The 17736-nt window shown below is 41.0% G+C and overlaps 1 protein-coding gene and 1 pseudogene across 3 annotated transcripts in view; one reads left to right on the top strand and one right to left on the bottom strand.

Moving 5' to 3' along the window:
* Window positions 1-17736, top strand: part of EIF3G (eukaryotic translation initiation factor 3 subunit G) — a 767140-nt gene that overhangs the window by 254288 nt on the left and 495116 nt on the right. The gene's annotated exons all lie outside the window — the stretch shown is intronic.
* Window positions 2178-3623, bottom strand: LOC125928729 (60S ribosomal protein L15-like; annotated as a pseudogene).

The following is a 17736-nucleotide window of genomic DNA, read 5'->3' as shown; positions in this document are numbered from 1 at the left end:
ATCATACTCATTTCATATAATGGTGTTTTCATTATGGTTCACCTCTAAAGACTTCCCTATATAAGTCTTCAGTGAATTACGAGATATTTGGAAGTTTAATTGGCAATGTAAGAGCATTTTGTAAATGTTTTTAGGTACTGCTTTCTAGTATATTTGCAAGTGGGTTATAAAATGGGCTCTTTATATATATATCCTTATTTGGTTATTTATAGGAAATTTCTCTCTGGCTTTGTATGGCAAGTAGTATCTAGTCATCTCAATATTCTTTGTCCTTTGGTCCCTTATAAATAGAATCCAGATTATCTCCAGGCATACCGTTAAAAAAAAAAATATTCCTACTTCTCAGGTTTCCTTGGGTTTATGGGAAGACTTATTTCATAGTCCTGGCTAGTGAGAAGTAGGCAGAAGTCATCAGTGTGGATTCTGGGAAAGCTGTTAAAAAGGGAACAGTCTCCAATGGCTTTTTCTCTTCAATGATTGGCCTCCATTCTTTCTCCTTCCTTCCTGGAAATCAGGTACATTCCTGGAGTTTAGGTGATGTGTACTATGAGGACAAAAGCCACAGATAATGTGGAATGGCTGAAACACAAGAGATGCCTTCTCCTCCTGGTATCATTGCTCAGCCATTGGACCTACTTGTGTGTAGACTTCTTGGTACATGGGAAGACAAAGCTCATCAGGCTGAGCACCTATGTTTCAGTCATCAGTGTATAGGCGGCACTTAAAACCATTAGGTTAGATAATTTCACCTGAGGATTGGCAAGCCCTGGGACACTTTGGCAGTTGGGGTCATGGGAGGAAGTAGCAAGTGAATTGAGAAGTAGGATCCCATGGTACAGGAGTAGATTAAGATTGGTGTCTTAATCCATTAATCCAAAGCAAGGAGCAGTGACTTGCTCAACTATACCAAATGCTGATTGGGGGAGTTAAATGAGGATGGGATTTAACCATAAAAGTCATTGGGGACCTTTTCAAAAGCTGACTTTGTGGAACAGGGTGTGCCAAAGTCTTCTTGGAATAGATTTCTGAGAAATTTGTATATGCGTTGTCCATCCTGTTCTGCCCTGTCCATTCTATCCTGAATAAAGGTAAGTGCTTCTCTTTGACCTCACAATCTATACCTTAATATTCCAGCTTTACAATGTGTTATGAATTTACTATTGCTGCTGTAACAAATCACCAAATGATGTCATAAGTCAACAAAAATTTTACTAGCTTACAGTTTTGGAGATCAGAACTCTGAAAAGGGTCTCACTGAGCTAAAATCAATATGTTAACAGGACTGGAGGCTCTTGGGGTGAATCTGTTTCCTTGCTTTTTCCAGCTTCTAGATGCCTCACACTTTCCTTTCTTGGTGGATCTTTTTTTACTTCTTAAAGGCCAGCAACTTCAGTCCAAGTCTGTCTCATGCTGCCATCTCTTTGACTCTTCTGCTGTACCTCCTCCTGTTTTTTTTTTTTTTTTTTTAATAAACTCTACTCTCCCCCCAACCCCCACCATGTGGGGCTCAAAATCACAACTCCAAGATCAAGTGTTGTTATGCTCTCCCGAGTGAGACAGCCAGGTGCACCACCTATGCTACATTATTTTAATGTGACTTTTTAATGTGACTCTGTGACTTTATTCTTCCTGTTTTAATTTTACAGACGGAGAGAGTGGGGGGGGGAGGGGCAGAAGGAGAGAGAGAGAGAGAGAGAGAAAGAATCCTGAGCAGAGTCCATACTCAGCACGGAGCCTGATGTGGGGCTCCATCCCATGACCCCAGGATCATGACCAGAACTGAAATCAAGAGTCAGATGCTCAACTGACTGTGCCACCCAGGTGCCCCTGGTATTTTCCACTCTCAAATTTTATAGTTCTAGCATGCAAACAGAAAATTGTGTGAAGATCCTTAAGTGCTGCTAATAAGTACAAAATGGTGGGTCCATATGTATCCACCTTCCAGATAAGTAAGGTGGAAGATTGCCTTACCCATGTGAGTCGTCCTTCTTGCATCACCTTCTTCCGTTCAGGAGGAAACCATTGTTTTTGGACATTGGCTTAGCCGTTGTATTCATCATATTTTTAATTTTCTGTGTATTATATTGCTTTAACATCTTTGGGGTCTTGCTGCCTGGCAAGAGATGACTGCCCCTCCCAAGACTAGCTAATTTGTTTTTTTGACATAAATTGTTTATTAGGTAAGAATTTTACAAATGTTAGATTAGCAGTAATAATGGAGCTGGAGAGAATTGGGTCCACTGCATGCCACCTGGTGAGAACCACTAATAGTGTGGTGGAACTCGTCACCTTTTCCAAGGCCACGGCTCTTGCCCCTGCAGATGTTGGCCTTCCCATCTCCCTATGCTTGTGGACTGGTTTGGTGATCAACCGGGTGTCAGGGTTTCTCGATAAATTAGTATGTGGAATCTTCGCCAACCCAGTAAGAATTCAAGACTCTCAGAGCCCCCACAGTGGGATTCAGCTCTCTTTTCTGCAATAGACTGAAGGCGTTGGGCAAAATTTGACTGGTTAACACCATGGTGGACAGGCTTGTCATAGATTGCACCCTTAGAAACTGGGCCACTGTGTCGCACACGAATCCAATATAGGACGTGTCTTGGCTTTGTACCCCAGTCTGCATGCTTTATCATGCTGCGTTGGGCGGGGGGCCCTGTGAAGCTCAGAGAGCTGGTAGAACTGTCAGCAGTGCACCCTGAGAAGAAAGCACATTACATCAGATTGCTTCTTCCTCCATAGCTCCTGGATATACAGTACTGTATATCAAAGTGGGTTTCCCCATAAGAAATCATGGAGACTCAGATGATTCATTCCACAACCCCAAAATATTCCTATAAAAATGACTGTAATACTGTAATATAATACAGAATGGTAAAGAAAATGCAAAATATAAAGAAAAATAAATTAACCTGGATTTAACTTTGAAAGCCTTCTTGGCTGGTGTGAGGGAGGCAAGAGAGGAGGGTTATTGTGTAGGAACGACTTTCACTATTATGGGTGTTGACTATAGTACTGTATTAATGAACTCTTGTCATATACTGTATTTAATGTAACTGGCAATAGGACAGCAGAGGAAAGGGTCCATGTCTGCAGGCAGGCTGACCTAGAATGGAGCAAAGCATTCCCATCCCAAGCTTACTCTTGTATGGAAAAGCAAAGGACTGTCCCTAGGTGCTTTGAAGTGACAAAAACTACACTAGTGCCAGTTGTGGGCATCTTCCAGTGTTCTGAACAATCACTGATTTCTGCCAAACACCTCGCCTGGGACTGAGCATCAGAGCATGGGAGACAATCACCCACAGTCCCGCAGAGAGAAGGAGAGAGAACCATTGGCTCATTTGTGATCATGTGATGTTTGGCGTGATGCACTACTTGTATTGCAAGGCATCGCTCATTTATCAAGTTAAAACGTATTAGAAAGGTTTGCTCCTCTTGCGGAACACTCACAGAACAAGTTACTCACAATCCAAGGTTTTGCTGTCCTTGTAAGTGCCATCTTGGTTTACCTTTCAGCTAATGACTGTCTCCAGAGGGAAAGGCAGGACTAGCTAATCCTTAAAGATGGTAAATAACTTCCTTGGAAGCTCACCTTTCATATGCAGACCAACCACTCCAGAGCCCATACTCCAATCACCTCCTTTATCTTAACTGCCACACTCTGATCCAATATTCCTCCTGCCCTAAATCAACCTAGGGCTAGGTAGCAGGCAACTCCTATGATCCAGAGCCCCCTGGAATTACTCAGATGACACAATGTTTAGCTTTACCTTGGTCTGTCTTGCCTTTCCTGCAGGAACCCCCAACACAGCCCTGACCTATGCTTTCCCTTCACTCCTGTTTCTGCCTCCTGACCTGGTGCTTCCCTATGTGATCCTGCGTTAGCTGGTGTGCCCCCTTCTCTTGGGACTGTGCATGATAAACTTTCAGTGGCATTAACCTGTGTTACCATCCAGTCACCTTTATAATTTAAGACCCCAGCACAAATCATTTGGCACAAGGTGACTCAGTGTTTTAGTGGGGTGCATGCCTCTAGGCTGCTCTTGGCTCACTGACTACACCAAACAGCAAGTTCTGCCTGAGAGTAGTACTGGCTACTGGTGAACTTGCACTTTGGCCTTTACTGCCTTGTGCTGTGTCTGCACGTCCTTTCATGGTTTTCCAACCTAAATGGTGGTAAGAGATTGATCCCAGATTCTTGCTTTGTATAGTTACTATGATTGGGTGTATGAGAGGCCCCCAGTCAACATTTTATTAATGACAAAGATGTCCTACTGGATGGGAAATCACAGAAGCATCTAGGGACAATTGGCATATATTAAAAGAGGCACAGTGAAGGCCTCCTGGAGAGTGGGAAGCACAGAGTGGTTATCCTCAGGCTACGGTGACGGTGCTGAGACTGGTCCACTAGCCTGAAATCAGTGCCATTAGAGCACCACCAAGGAGGCCTTAGGAGCAAGGCATTGAACCCCAGGTGGTGGCCCTTTGTGAGAAATCTACTTTGATGGACAAGTAGGTCTGATGTGAATATGTGTTCCACTGACAGGCCATTAAAAGCTGTTGACTGTCCTTGGGAATTGTGACCCTTGGGAAACACTCACCCACTTGACTTGCTGGGGTGCCTGGGTGGCTCAGTTGGTTAAGTGTCTGACTTTGGCTCAGGTCATGATCTCACCGTTCCCGAGTTTAAGACCTGCATCGGGCTCTGTGCAGACAGCTTGGAGCCTGGAGCCTGTTTCAGTGTGTGTCTTCCTCTCTGTCTCTTCCCCTCCTCTGCTCGTGCTCTGTCTCGCTCTCAAAAATAAATATTAAAAAAATTTTTTTTGACTTGAAATTTGGCCAGGCCCATCTCATTCATCAGTAGTTAGGTGGAGGGGGCCCACCCTATGGATAACCCTGGCTTTCAAAAATGTATAAGCTGCTTTAAAGGCAAATCCCTTTTTTGATGTTTGCTTCTATCACAACTTTTTCTTAGTGGGAAAAAGAAAAGATCCCATCCATGGAGACTGGCGGCGCAATGTATAATGAAAAAGGGGGGGGGGCATTTTGTTTTTGCTTCCCTAAGACCTTTGAGGAGGTTTCTCAGCTCATATGAGGATGTCAATCTCCTGGTCAGTGTATGTGGGCACTCTCGAGTGCTGCTGCTGACCAGAATGCTAAAAAGCATTCTCCTGCAAACCAAATTATCACAAAATCTGGATTCTGCCATTATTTTTCTCTTGGATTTAGATCTCAGGCCCTCTGAAGTTGATAGGGATAGCCTAGAAAGAGAGGCTGATGGTCACAATGGGGGCCACTCAGGACCACCACAGGAGCTTATCAGGTAAATACCTTTTTGTGGTTTTTAAGTTCTTTTTTTAATGTTTATTTATTTATTTATTTTGAGGGAGAGAGAGAGAGGGAGGGGCAAAGGGAGAGGGAGAGAGATAATCCAAAGCAGGGCTTGATCCTATGAACTGTGAGATCATTACTTGAGCTGAAATCAAGAGTCAGACGGACGCTTAACTGACTGAGCCACACAGGTGCCCCATTTTTTCTTTTTTTTTTTTTAAGGGAAACAATCATTGTCAGGAGACTAAATGGAAAAAAAAAAAAGTAAAGATTGCAGCTTTTTGGGGAAGCACTCTCTGCCCCCCAAAAAGAGATCTTTAAATTTTATGTACAGGGCAGGTTCCAGGTATAGAAACCATAGTGCTCTTAGATTACTTATTGATTTTAAAAACAACAAATCCCTAGGTTCGGGGGAGAAAATAAAAGGTAAATAAATAAAAAATGTTTATACATAATATTGTAATATAGAATCGAAATAAATTCTATAATCATTAAAACAAAGTCCCATTATTAGGTCCAATTAGAATTCCAAAATGTGTATATTAAAATTTCATATACTGGGGCGCCTGGGTGGCTCAGTTGGTTGGGTGACTGACTTCGGCTCAGGCCATGATCTTACAGTTTGTGGGTTCGAGCCCCGCGTCGGACTCTGTGCTGACAGCTCAGAGCCTGGAGCCTGTTTCGGATTCTGTGTCTCCTCCTCTCTCTGCTCCTCCCCTGCTTACGCTCTGTGTCTCTCTGTCTCTCAATAATAAATGTTAAAAAAAAATTTAAAAAAATTTTTCATATACTAAGAATTTATATAACTTGGTTATATATGTAATAATCAAATGTATGATCACTATGTGATAGAATTTATATACTCAAAAAATATGTAAGAAAAAGATAAAAGGGACATTGATTGGCTTTTGTGCCTCTTCAACGTAATTTCTAAATTAACATTTGCTAAAATGCACTAATTGAAAAAGCTTCATAGACTTAATCAGTACTGTGGCTCAAACATAGTTATACCTGGGGATCACACCAAATGTAAACATTGTATCCATTATTATCTTTAAAAAGTAATTAAAAATAGAGGATTAATAGGTATGCCTCACTTGAACTGTAGTCTTGCCTGAATTTCCCTAATACCTACCTATTGCCCTAAAATGTATCATCTTGGATATATCTATGACAACAATAAATAATAAATGTAAATTAAGGTAACTCTTTGGCACTTACAAGTTTTGTTGATGAGATAGGACCCTGTGAATTCTTTGTTAAAATAATATGGCCCAACGTAAGTTACAACAAGGCCACCAAGGATTAAAACTCATGTAAACCCCATTACTAAAGAGGTGTTTATCTCCACTGCTTCAAAATTAAATAACCCAGTTTTGCCTTTTCTTAAAACTGAAAATAAGTGCATAAGTAGGTAAATCCATCCACCCATCCATCCATCTACCCCTTGGCTACCTGGGTAGTAAACAGTAATGAGAGTTCATGGACTATATGAATTCCACTGCTAACCATCATATGTGATGGGGCACAGTAGAATGTTACTGATTTCTATCTCTTAACCAGGATGTTGCTAATAAAAAATAGGACTCCACGGGGCTCCTGGAATGTTCAGTCTGTTAAGCATCCAACTCTTGGTTTCAGCTCAGGTCATGATCTCACAGTTTGTGAGTTCAAGCCCCACCCCGGGCTCTGTGCTGACAGTGTAGAGCCTGGTCGGGATTCTCTCTCCCTCTCTCTCTGCCCCTCCCCTGCTCTCTTCTCTTTCTCTCAAAATAAATAAATAAACTTAAGGATCCTGAGAAACATTGCACCCGGCCAAATCCCAGGCAGTCATCTTGGCTCTGGATATCCTGGTGAATAAATGGCCCTAGCTTCATGTTTATTGAACTGTTGAGCCATTGCCTAAATATTGACCTCTTCTGGGCCAAGAACTCTGGGAATCTCTTGCCTCACAGATACCTAAATTACATATCTCTGCATGTATTGGAGGCCACAATACACAGTCTTGTCGGGTCACTCCGCATTTCCTTTGACATTATTGACATTACTAATAGTAACCAAGGCACACATTTCATTTCTCAAAATACACAGTTTGATGGGGCACCTGGGCGGCTCAGTCAGCTAACAGTCCGACTCTAGCTCAAGGCATGATCTCACAGTTCATGGGTTTGAGCCCCACATCAGGCTCTCACACAGAGCCTGCTTCACATCCTCTGTCTCCCTCTCTCTCTGCCCCTCCCCAACTTGTGCTCTCTCTCACTCCCAAAAATAAATAAGTAAACATTAAAGAAAATACACAATTCAAGGCTCTTCGAAAGGACGTTGGTTAAAACTTTTATGTCCCTGATGGCTCACAGATAGCCAGTTTAATTGGAAGATAGAATGATCTAGTCCTTGCATTGTGCAGTTCCTTTGTATTATCAGGAAGTTGTGGGAGATCATTTATATTTGTGTATCAGGTTTTGGGGTTTTGTTTGGTTGTTTTTTGGTTCTCCAAGAATACTTGCTCACTTTTTTAAAATGTTTTTTAACATTTATTTTTGAGAGACTGTGAGTAGGGGAGGGGCAGAGAGAGGGGGAGACACAGCACCCAAAGCAGGCTCCAGGCTGTGAGCTGTCAGCACAGAGCCAGACGTGGGGCTCGAACCCACAAGCTGTGAGATCATGACCTGAGCCGAAGTCGGGTGCTTAACCGACTGACCCCCCAGGCGCCCCTACTTGGTCACTTTTGATTAGACATTTGCTGAATCTAAATCATTTTTAGAATTGTAGTATTTTTTTAATTAATTAAAAAAATTATTTTAGAGAGAGGGAGAAAGAATGCAAGGAGGGGAGAGGGGCAGAGGGAGAGAGAGAATCTTAAGCAGGCTCCATGCACAATGCAGAGCCTGACTTGGGGCTTGATCCCACAACCCTGGGATCATGACCTAAGCCAAACTCAAGAGTTAGGTGCTCAACTGAGCTACCCAGGTGCCCAAGAATTGCAGTATTTTTTGTATTGGGCTTTCCAATCCAAGACCAAGATGATTCTCCCCATTTAAGTTTTCTTCAAAGGGGTTCAATATTTTGTAATTTTCTCCCCACAAAAGCTGTGCATGGTTTTAGATCTAGTGTTAAGCATTTTAAAAATTTTCTTAGTATAATTTTATCACACATGTATTTCATACATTTTAATTTAGATTTTCTGATTGTCAGTATACAAAATGCAGGTGGTCTTTATATATTGAAATATATCCAGCAGCCTTGCTAAATTTTCTTTAAAATTCTTATTTTTATGTATTCTTTTGGGTTTCCCACATAGGCAATTGCATCATTTTAAATAACGACAGTTTTAATTTTCCACTTCAATCCTTAGATCATTTGTATTTTTTCTTGTTTTACTGACTAAATAAAATCTCCAGAAAAATGGAGACTTTTTAATGACTGGAAGTCATTAAATCGGCATACCTCTTGTTAATATCAATGGGATATATATTCCATCTTTACCATTTGCTTTAATGTTGTTATAAATTTTATCTTTCATAGTTTAGGGAGGCTTTCTCATGAATGATCACTGAGTTAATTATGTGCATTCCTCTGATTCCTCTGAAATGATGAAATTTGTTCCCTGATCTAATTCAAGTCCTTAGAACTGTACCTCCCTATGACAGATACCCAGTATTTGAATGAATAAATGCATAAAAGGACTCTTTAAAAAACAAATGTGGTGAATTGGTTGAATTTCCAATGTTAGAGCAACCTTGTAATTCTAGGGAAACACAACTTGGACATAAAGAATTACAATATTTTAGGGGCGCCTGGGTGGCTCAGTTGGTTAAGCGTCCGACTTCAGCTCAGGTCACGATCTCGCGGTCCGTGAATTCGAGCCCCACGTCAGGCTCTGGGCCATCAGCCCAGAGCCTGGAGCCTGCTTCCGATTCTGTGTCTCCCTCTCTCTCTGCCCCTCCCCCGTTCACGCTCTGTCTCTCTCTCTCTCTCTCTCTGTCTCAAAAATAAATAAACGTTAAAAAAAATTAAAAAAAAAAAGAATTACAATATTTTAAGTTTATTTATTTTGAGAGAGAAAGTGCACACACACACACACACACATACATATGCATGAGTGGGGGAAGGGCAGAGAGAGGGAGGGAGAGAGAAAATCCCAACCAGGTTCTGAGCCACCAGCTCAGACCCCAGTTTAGGGCTTGAACTCATGAACTGTGAGGTCATGACCTGAGGTGAAACCAAGAACTGGTCGCTCAACCAACTGAGCCACCCAGGCACCCCTAAAGAATTATATTTTTAAATTTTCTTTAAAAAATTTTTTTAATGTTTATTTTTGAGAGCGAGAGAGTATGAGAGAGTGGGGGAGGGGCAGAGAGAGAGGGAGACATAGAATCTGAGGCAGGGTCCAGGCTCCAAGCTTGGAGGGGAGGTGTCAGCACAGAGGCTGACATGGGGCTTGAACCCACGAACTGTGAGATCATGACCTGAGCCAAAGTCGAACGTTTAATGACTGAGCCACCCAGGTGTCCCATATTTTAAAATTTTTGGAATGTACTCTATGTACTGGTATTTTAGAGATTTTTGTATGTTTGATTAACATTAGCATGTAATATTCTTTTCTTACTCCATCTGTTTTTTATGTGAACATAGGAGTATTCCCCTACCCTTAAAAAAAATTTTTTTTAACGTTTATTTATTTTTGAGACAGAGAGAGACAGAGCATGAACGGGGGAGGGTAAGAGAGAAGGAGACACAGAATCTGAAACAGGCTCCAGGCTCCAAGCTGTCAGCACAGAGCCCGACGTGGGGCTCGAACTCACGGATTGTGAGATCATGACCTGAGCCAAAGTCGGCCGCTTAACCGACTGAGCCACCCAGGCGCCCCACCCCTTTTTAAAATTTGTATTAATTTAAGAAATCTGTATGCCCAACATGGAGCTCAAACTCACCACCAGAGATCAAGTGTCACATGATCTTCTGACAGCTAGCCAGGTGCCTTCCCCCTTTTTATAAACTTTAAAAGTATTTCCATATGAGCAGAATGGTTTCTTTCATATAAGAGAAAATTCACTGGCTACATTATCTGCATCTGGAGTAGCTGTCGCCAGTTATTGCGGTTTGTTTTCTTTTCTTGGAATGATTTTGAAGCAAGCATCAGATGGTGTTATGTTTTTGAGGACTGCTGTGGTTTCCAGTTTCATCTTAAGTCAGGGTGCGCGAGTTGTGTTTTTACAGGAAGTTTCCTATTTCTTTTTTTTTTTTTTTAAGTTTTAACGTTTATTTATTTTTGAGACAGAGAGAGACAGAGCATGAACGGGGGAGGGTCAGAGAGAGGGAGACACAGAATCCGAAACAGGCTCCAGGCTCCGAGCTGTCAGCACAGAGCCCGACACGGGGCTCGAACTCACGGACCGCGAGATCATGACCTGAGCCGAAGTCGGCTGCCCAACCGACTGAGCCACCCAGGCGCCCCGGAAGTTTCCTATTTCAAAGTTAGACTCAAAATTCAAAATATTTTCTTATAATGTAGTATTTGTGGATTTTGTAAATATTGACTATCTGTTTCCACATTCTGTCTAGTTTATCCATTAGAGACCATAGCATCTTAGTAACAGTCGTTTTAAATTCCCGGGCTGACCATTCCAACATGCCTGCCATCTCTGAGTCTAGTTCTGATGTTTGTACCATCTCTTCAAAATGCATTTTTCCCCTTTTAGTGTGTTTTACATTTTTTTTCATAGTTGATTATAAACAACTAGGTAAAAAAAACTGCCATAAGTAAGACTTTAGCTGATAGTAGTAAGGTTTGGTGGAAAGGGAAGCACTGTATAGACCTATGAGTAGATCTCATTCTCTGGTGACGTTTTGCCTCTGAATTGTGAATTTCACACGTGGCCCTGTTTTTCTCCCTCTTTGGTGGGATGGGATTGCTGGAGTTGGCTGGAGGTGTTTTCCATCTCCCACGTGGAGGTTATCCGGGGGTGGAGTTGTGTCTATCCCTTCCTGCAGGTGAGTTAGGCTCCCATAAATCCCCAGCAGGTCAGACTCCGGTTAAATAGTTTCTCGTGAGGGCCGACCTCGTTAAGAAGGTTAGGATGCTCTGGCGTTTAACAACATGATTCCTTTTACCTTCACCCTTCCGGAAGTTTGAGGGAATTTTTCTCCAACATTTGTGGTGAGAAGCTGCTTGAGCTCCTACAGGTAAAATCCACAAATGGCGGGGGGGATGTGCTGTCAATAACTGGAATTTTTACCTGTCAGATTTGCCCTTGCTGGCCTTCACCAATTTGTCTGTTACAGTTCAGTGTTCTCTATTTTGGTACTTGTTGCCACAGAGGTTTGTGGTCATTGGTTTCTATCTAGAATGCTGTGATTCAGTTGCTTGTAATTCTCCAATTTGGGAGGCACTTTTTGCCCTGAAACCCCCATTTCTCTTCTGGGTGTAGAAGAATTTTTGAGGGGCACCTGGGTGGTCCTGTTGATTAAGCGTCCAAAATTGGAAAGACCTTGTTAAAGTCTCATGAACCATGAGGTTGTGACCTGAGCTGAAGTCAGATGCTTAACCCACTGAGCCACTCGGGTGCCCCTTTTATCCCCCTTTTCTTGCAGGGCAAAGCACAGACCAAGGAGCAAGCCCAGAGTGATTCACAAATTCAAGCACTTACATTACAATTAAAAAAACCCTTACTGTCACGTACTTATACTACACTCTTGTCATACACAAGCCCAAGCTCTGTTGCTCATATAATTGATTGGTTTGGGATTATGTTCTGGACATTTTTAATACTTTGACACTCTGGGCCTTTAAATCCTATAGAGAATGCGGTCTCTTTCTTTTACCGGGCAATTGACCAGGTAGAATCAGCTCAAGAGTTTCAGTCTGCATTCTGCGGGTTGTGGTTTCAATGTGAATTTTCACAACCTATGCAGCTTCTTTATGTCTCTACCTAGAAGCCGTTCTACCTAGAGGGTCATCTAGCTTATGGTCCAGTTCTCAAGGTCTTGGTCCAGTTCTCAAGGTCTTTGGTGTGTCTCACGGCTGCCACGAGATCTCTTGAAGGCTGCGGTATAGAAAAATGCAGAAAACAAAAAACTGGTATTTCTCTCTCTCACTTAAGACTGAGAGCCTGACTACCTACTGCTCGTGCCAAGATCTGAGGGCATCTTTGGGAACAAGGTCTGTTGTTGCTGATACCTACTTTTGGATTTTCAACTGCATTGAGTCCAGGCCAGGTTATACCAGAGGGGGAAAAACCGGTAAATTTGCTGCCTGTTTGGTGGTACTTTGAAATCTGAGGTTTTTCATCAGTCTACCTGCAATTATTTATTTATTTTTGGATTCCTCAAATAGCTGTTCCAGGCATTGTGTCCAAGCTTTTTATACCTTCCTTCACTCAGTGGGACAGATGAGCCAAATTGTGTTTATTTCATCTTTTCCAAAACTAGAACTAATATTTCCTGGTTTTGATTTTTCTCTCTCTCTTGATACATTTTTTAAATTTTTAAATGTTTATTCATTTTTTGAGAGAGAGAACAAGCAGGGGAGGGACAGAGAGAGAGGGAGACACAGAATCCGAAGCAGGCTCCAAGCTCCAAGCCCGAGGCGGGACTTGAACTTATGAACTGTGAGATCATGACCTGAGCCAAAGTCAGATGCTTAACCGACTGAGCCACCCAGGTGCCCCTTAACCTTTTTTTTTTTTTTTTTTTAGTGATTATATTTGAGAGAGACAGAGACAGCATGAGTAGGGGAGGGGCAGAGAGAAAGGGGGAGACACAGCATTAGAAGCAGGCTCCAGGCTCCAAGCTGTCAGCATAGAGCCCGACATGGGCTTTGAACCCATGAACTGCAAGATCATGACCTGAGCTGAAGTTGGATGCTTAACCAACTGAGCCGCCCAGGTGCCCCTAAACTCAAGTCTTTAATCCATTAAAAAAAATTTTTTTAACATTTTTAAAAACATTTTTAACATGAATTTTTTTATTCATTCTTGAGAGACAGAGCATGAGTGGGGGAGGGGCAGAGAGAGAGAGGAGACCCAGAATCAGAAGCAGGCTCCAGGCTGTCAGCACACAGCTTGACACAAGGCTTGAACCATGAACCGTGAGATCATGACCTGAGCCAAAGTTGGACGCTTAACCGACTGAGCCATCCAGGCGCCCCAAGACTTTAATCCATTTTGAGTTAATTTTTGTATATGGTGTAAGATAGCGGTCCGTTTTCACTTCTTTTTTTTTTTTTTTTTTCTCCGTTTTCACTTCTTCACCCATGCCTGTCCGGTTTTCCCAACACCATCTATAGAAGAGACTGTTCTTTCCCTGTTGTATGTTCTTAATTCCATTGTCATAAATTAATTCACCAAAAATACATGAGTTTATTTCTGGGCTCTCTATTAGGTGCCACTGATGCATGTGTCTATACCATATGTATTTGTTTTTGTTTTTGTTTTAAGGTTTATTTATTTCTGAGACAGAGACAGAGCATGAGTGGGGGAGGGGCAGAGAGAGAGGAAGACACAGAATCTGAAACAGGCTCCAGGCTCTGAGCTGTCAGCACAGAGCCCGATGTGGGGCTTGAACTCACAGACTGTGAGATCATGACCTGAGCTGAAGTCGATCACTCAACCAACTGAGCCACCCAGGCGCCCCTACCATACGTTTTTTTTTTTTTTTTGATTACTCTAGCTCTGTATAATTTTGATAACAGTTTGAAATCAGAAAGTGTGATACCTCCAGCTTTGTTCTTTTGCCTCATGACTGCTTTGGTTATTCAAGGTCTTCTGTGGTTCCATTCAAATTTTAGGAATGTTTATTCTATTTCTGTGAGAAATGCCATTGGAATTTTGATAGGGATTGCATTGAATCTGTAGATTGCTTTGGATAGTATGGATATTTTCCAATCCGTGAGCATGTAATATCTTTCCATTTCTTTGTCTTCAGTGCCTTTCATCACTGTCTTATAGTTTTCACCATACAGGTCTTTCACCTCCCTCATTAAATTTATTCCTAGGTATTTTATTCTTTTTCAAAAAATATTTTATTTTTGGGGCACCTAGGTGGCTCAGTCAGTTGAGCATCCGACTTTGGCTCAGGTCATGATCTCGCAGTCTGTGAGTTCGAGCCCCACATCAGGCTCTGTGCTGACAGCTCGGAGCCTGGAGCCTGCTTCAGATTCGGTGTCTCCCTCTCTCTCTGCCCCTCCCCTGTTCATGCTCTGTCTCTCTCTGTCTCAAAAATAAATTTAAAAACATTAAAAAAAATTTAAAAAAATATTTTATTTTTAAGTAATCTCTACACCCAGTGTGGGGCTCAAACTCACAACACCAAGATCAAGAGTTGCATGCTCTACTGACTGAGCCAGCCAGGCACCCCTAGGTAATTTATTCTTTTTAATGCAATTGTGCATGTGACTGTTTTCTTAATTTCTCTAACAATTCATTATTAGTGTATAGAACACAATAGATTTTTGTATATGGATTTTGCATCCTGCAACTTTACTTAATTCATTTATTAGTTCTAATAGTTTTTTGGTGGAGTCTGTAGGGTTTTCTATACATCCTATAATGTCATCTGCAAATAGTGACATTTTTTACTTCTTTTCCAATTTTGATGCATTATTTTTTCTTGCTCTGGCTAGACTTCCAATACTATGTTGAATAAAAGTGATGAGAGTGGGAGTTGCTGCTTTTTTCCTGATCTTACAGGAAAAACTTTCAGCTTTTCTCCAGAGTATGATGGTATTTATGGGCTTGTCATAAATTGCCTTTATTATGTTGAGGTACATTCCCTGTATACCCACTTTGTTGACAGTTATTATCATGAATCAGTGTTGGGTTTTATTAAATGCTTTTTTTGCATCTATTAAAATGATCATATGGGTTTTTGTGATTTTTAAATTGATTTTCTTATTTTTTTAATGTTTATTTATTTTTTTATTATTTTTTTAACGTTTATTTATTTTTGAGACAGAGAGAGACAGAGCATGAACAGGGGAGGGGCAGAGAGAGAGGGAGACACAGAATCTCAAATGGGCTCCAGGCTCTGAGCGGTCAGCACAGAGCCCAACGCAGGGCTCGAACCCACGGACCGTGAGATCATGACCTGAGCTGAAGTCGGACATTTAACCGACTGAGCCACCCAGGCGCCCCTTTAATGTTTATTTTTGAGAGAGAGCATGAGTGGGCGAGGGGCAGAGAGAGAGAGGGAGAGGATCTGAAGCGGGCTCTGTGCTGACAGCAGAGAGCCTGATGTGGGGCTTGAACTCATGAACGGTGAGGTCATGACCTCAGCCAAAGTCACACTTTAGGTGTGTGACTTTTTTGTGATTTTTTAAAAGTTTTTAATTTCAGTTACTGTAGTGCTATATTATTTTCAGGTGCACAAGATAGTAATTCGTATGGTTTTACCCTTCATTTTGCTAATGTGGTGTATTATATTGATTTGCAATGTTGAACCATCCTTGCATCCCTAAGAATAAATTCCACTTCATTGTGTAGTAAGATCCTTTGACTATATTGTCAATTTGCTGAAATTTTATTGAAGGATTTTTCATCTATATTCATCAGGAATATAGGCTTGGAATTTTCTTTTCTTGTGGCACCCTTGTTTGGTTTTGGTATCAAGATAATGTCGGTCTTATAAAGTGAACTTAGAAGTGTTCCCTCCTCTTCTGTCTTGTGTAGGCTTAAGAAGAATTGGAATTCATTCTCCTTTAAGTGTTAGAATTCACTAGTGAAGCCAGCTGATCCTGGACTCTTGTGTGTCGGGATGTTTTTGATTCTTGATTCAACCTTGATCTGTTAGATTTTTAAATTCTTTATGACTCAGTCTTGGCAGGTTGTATATTTCTAGGAATTTAACCTTTTTTTTTTTTCTAGGTTGTCTAATTTGTTGGCATATAATTGTTTATGGTAGTCTCTTAAGAATCTTTGTATTTCTGTGGTATATGTGGTATATTTTGTGGTATATTTTTGTTTCCTCGTCATTTCTTTTTTTTTTTTTTTTTTTAAGTTTATTTTGAGAGAGGAGAGAGGGAGAGAGAATCCCAGGTTCTGCCCTATCAGCATGAGCAGGATGCAGGGTTTGATCTCATGAACCTGTGAGATCATGACCTGAGCCAAAATCAAGAGACACTTAACCAACTGAGCCACCCAGGTGCCCCTCCTCTTCATTTCTCATTTGAGTCTTTCCTTTTTCTTGATGGGTCTAGCTGAAGGTTTGTCAATTTTGTTTATCTTTCAAAAGAGAGAGCTCTAGGTCTCACTGATCATTTGTAATGTCTTTTTAGTCATTATTTCATGTCTTTCTGCTCTGCTCTGTTATTTCCTTCCTTATATCACTCAGCCTTCATTTTTTTCTTTTTTATTGAGTATATACAACATTATACCAGTTTCAAGCATACAACATATTGATTTGACAATTCTGTATATTACTTGATGTGCACAATAATTGCAGCTACCACGAGTCATCATACAGTGTTGTTACAAATTCTTGACTGTAACCCTAACCCTAACCCTCTGTGACTTATTTATTTTATAAGTGGAAGGTTGTATCTCTTAATCTCTTTTATCTGCTTCACCCATCTCCCTTCAAACTCCCCTTCGGCAAACACCTGTTCTCTGTATTTTAGTTTGTTTCTTGTTTTGTTTTTGTCCTTTGTATTCCACGTGTAAGTTAGGTCATATGGTATTTCTCTTTATCTGACTTATTTCACTTAGCATAATGCCTTTAGGTCCATCCATGTTATCACAAATGGCATGATCTCATTTTTTTTTTTTTTTTACTGACTTACATTCCATTGCGTGTGTATACAGTTTGTTTTCTGTATTTATGATTCTGATTTTGCTTTTTCATTTTTTAAAAGATTCTATTTGTGAGAGAATCATATGATAATTGTCTTTATGAGTTATTTTACTTAGCATAATATGATCTGCGTCCATCTATGTTGTCTGAAATGGCACAATCCCATCCTTTTTTATGGCTGCATAATATTCCATTGTGTATGTATACCTGATTTTTTTATCCATTGGTCTATAGATGGGACACTTAGGTTGCTTCCATGTCTTGGCTATTGTAAATAATGCTGCAATAAACATAGGGGTGCATATATCTTTTCAAATTAGTGGTTTAGTTTTCCCTGTGTGGGGAATTCTACCCACTAGTAGAATTATTGGATCATATGGTATTTCTGTTTTTAATTTTTTGAGGAACCTCCATACTGTTTTCCACAATGGCTGTACCAATTTACATTCCTACCAACTATGCACAAGGGTTCATTTTTCTCCACATTCTCACTAACACTTGTCTCTTGCATTAAAAAATTTTCTTTTGATGTTTATTTTTTGAGAGAGAGAGCAAGAGCGAGCAAGGGAGGGGCAGAGAGAGAGGGAGACACAGAATCTGAAGCAGGATTCAGGCTCTGAG

The sequence above is a fragment of the Panthera uncia genome, chromosome A2, assembly GCF_023721935.1.
Source record: "Panthera uncia isolate 11264 chromosome A2, Puncia_PCG_1.0, whole genome shotgun sequence".
NCBI classification, from domain to species: domain Eukaryota; kingdom Metazoa; phylum Chordata; class Mammalia; order Carnivora; family Felidae; genus Panthera; species Panthera uncia.
This window is presented reverse-complemented; position numbering and strand designations above follow the sequence as displayed.